Source organism: Triticum dicoccoides, chromosome 3A (genome assembly GCF_002162155.2).
Source record: "Triticum dicoccoides isolate Atlit2015 ecotype Zavitan chromosome 3A, WEW_v2.0, whole genome shotgun sequence".
In the NCBI taxonomy this organism is placed as follows: domain Eukaryota; kingdom Viridiplantae; phylum Streptophyta; class Magnoliopsida; order Poales; family Poaceae; genus Triticum; species Triticum dicoccoides.
This window is the reverse complement of record NC_041384.1, coordinates 757,252,924-757,256,395: the sequence shown is the minus strand read 5'-3', so window position 1 is coordinate 757,256,395 and position 3,472 is coordinate 757,252,924.

The following is a 3,472-nucleotide window of genomic DNA, read 5'->3' as shown; positions in this document are numbered from 1 at the left end:
TTGTCCCAAAAAAGGAGAAAGGCCAAAGAAAAAAGGCCCAAAAAAATAAAAAAATAAATAAGGGGCAATGCTACTATCCTTTTTTTTCCACACTTGTGCTTCAAAGTAGCACCATGATATAGCAAGTCTCATATATTGTGCTTCAAAGTAGCACCATATTCTTCATATAGAGAGTCTCATATGTTGTCACTTTCGTATACTAGTGGGAATTTTACGTTATAGAACTTGGCTTGTATATTCCAATGATGGGCTTCCTCAAATTGCCCTAGGTCTTCGTGAGCAAGCAAGTTGGATGCACACCCACTAGTTTCTTTTGTTGAGCTTTCACACATTTATAGCTCTAGTGCATCCGTTGCATGGAAATCCCTACTAACTCACATTGATATCTATTGATGGGCATCTCCCTAGCCCGTTGATATGCCTAGTCGATGTGAGACTATCTTCTCCTTTTTGTCTTCTCCACAACCACCATTCTATTTGTTGGAAATATGCCCTAGAGGCAATAATAAATTAGTTATTATTATATATTTCATTGTTCATGATAATCGTTTATTATCCATGCTAGAATTGTATTGATAGGAAACTCAGATACATGTGTGGATACATAGACAACACCATGTCCCTAGTAAGCCTCTAGTTGACTAGCTTGTTGATCAATAGATGGTTACAGTTTCCTGACCATGGACATTGGATTTCGTTGATAATGGGATCACATCATTAGGAGAATGATGTGATGGACGAGACCCAATCCTAAGCCTAGCACAAAGATCGTGTAGTCCGTATGCTAAAGCTTTTCTAATGTCAAGTATCATTTCCTTAGACCATGAGATTGTGCAACTCCCGAATACCGTAGGAGTGCTTTGGGTGTGCCAAACGTCACAACGTAACTGGGTGGCTATAAAGGTACACTACAGGTATCTCCGAAAGTATCTGTTGGGTTGGCATGAATCGAGACTGGGATTTGTCACTTCGTGTAACGGAGAGGTATCTCTGGGCCCACTCGGTAGGACATCATCATAATGTGCACAATGTGACCAAGGAGTTGATCACGGGATGATGTGTTATGGAACGAGTAAAGAGACTTGCCGGTAACGAGATTGAACAAGGTATCGGGATACCGACGATCGAATCTCGGCCAAGTATCATACCGCTAGACAAAGGGAATTGTATACGGGATTGATTGAATCCTTGACATCGTGGTTCATCCGATGAGATCATCATGGAACATGTGCGAGTTAACATGGGTATCCATATCCCGCTGTTGGTTATTGGCCGGAGAGTTGTCTCGGTCATGTCTGCATGGTTCCCGAACCCGTAGGGTCTACACACTTAAGGTTCGATGATGCTAGGGTTATAGGGAATAGATATACGTGGTTACCGAATGTTGTTCGGAGTCCCGGATGAGATCCCGGATGTCACGAGGAGTTCTGGAATGGTCCGGAGGTAAAGATTTATATATGGGAAGTCCTGTTTTGGTCGCCGGAAAAGTTTCGACTTTTATCGGTAATGTACCGGGACCACCGGGAGGGTCCCGGTGGTCCACCAAGTGGGGCCACCAGCCCCGGAGGGCTGCATGGGCCAAGTGTGGGAGGGGACCAGCCCCAGGTGGGCTGGTGCCCCCCCCCCACAAGGGCCCAAGGCGCCTAGGGTTTGGGGAGGGGGCGCCTCCACCTAGCTTGGGGGGCAAGTTTCCCCTCTCCCCCCCTTGGCCGCCACCCTAGATGGGTTTGGGGCTGCCGCACCCCTTGGGGTGGAAACCCTAAAGGGGGCGCACCCCCTCCCTCTCCCCTATATATACTTGAGGACTTTGGGGCTGCCAACACATGAGTTTTGACCTCTCCATGGCGCAACCCTGCCTCTCTCCCTACTCCTCTCCCGCGGTGCTTGGCGAAGCCCTGCAGGATTGCCACGCTCCTCCACCACCACCACGCCGTCGTGCTGCTGCTGGATGGAGTCTTCCCCAACCTCTCCTTCTCCCCTTGCTGGATCAAGGCGTAGGAGACGTCACCAGGCTGCACGTGTGTTGAACGCGGAGGTGCCATCCGTTAGGCACTAGGATCTCCGGTGATTTGAATCACGACGAGTACGACTCCATCAACCCCGTTCACTTGAACGCTTCCGCTTAGAGATCTACAAGGGTATGTAGATGCACTCTCCTTCCCCTCTTTGCTAGATTACTCCATAGATTGATCCTGGTGATGCGTAGAAAATTTTGAATTTCTGCTACGTTCCCCAACAGTGACATCATGAGCTAGGTCTATGCGTAGTTTCTATGCACGAGTAGAACACAAGTTGTTGTGGGCGTCAATTTTGTCAATTTGCTTGCCGTTACTAGTCTTATCTTGATTCGGCGGCATCGTGGGATGAAGCGGCCCGGACCGACCTTACACGTACTCTTACGTGAGACTGGTTCCACCGACTGACATGCACTAGTTGCATAAGGTGGCTAGCGGGTGTCTGTCTCTCCCACTTTAGTCAGATCGGATTCGATGAAAAGGGTCCTTACGAAGGGTAAATAGAAATTGGCATATCACGTTGTGGTTTTCGCGTAGGTAAGAAACGTTCTTGCTATAAACCTATCGCAGCCACGTAAAAACTTGCAACAACAATTAGAGGACGTCTAACTTGTTTTTGCAGCATATGCCTTGTGATGTGATATGGCCAAAAGGATGTGATGAATGATATATGTGATGTATGAGATTGATCATGTTCTTGTAATAGGAATCACGACTTGCATGTCGATGAGTGTGACAACCGGTAGGAGCCATAAGAGTTGTCTTTATTTATTTATGACCTGCGTGTCAACATAAACATCATGTAATTACTTTACTTTATTGCTAAAGCGTTAGCCATAGTAGTAGAAGTAATAGATGACGAGACAACTTCAAGAAGACACGATGATGGAGATCATGATGATGGAGATCATGCTGTCATGCCGGTGACAATGATAATCATGGAGCCCCGAAGATGGAGATCGAGAGGAGCAAAATGATATTGGCCATATCATGTCACTATTTGATTGCATGTGATGTTTATCATGTTTTACATCTTATTTGCTTAGAACGACAGTAGCTTAAATAAGATGATCCCTCACTAAAATTTCAAGAAAGGTGTTCCCCCTAACTGTGCACCGTTGCGAAGGTTCGTTGTTTCGAAGCACCACGTGATGATCGGGTGTGATAGATTCTAACGTTCGAATACAACGGGTGTAAGCCAGATTTACACAGCAAAAATACTTAGGTTGACTTGACGAGCCTAGCATGTACAGACATGGCCTCGGAACATGGAAGACCGAAAGGTCGAGCATGAGTCGTATAGAAGATACGATCAACATGAAGATGTTCACCGATGTTGACTAGTCCATCTCACGTGATGATTGGACACGGCCTAGTTGACTTGGATCATGTTTCACTTAGATGACTAGAGGGATGTCTATCTGAGTGGGAGTTCATTAGATGAACTCAATTATCAT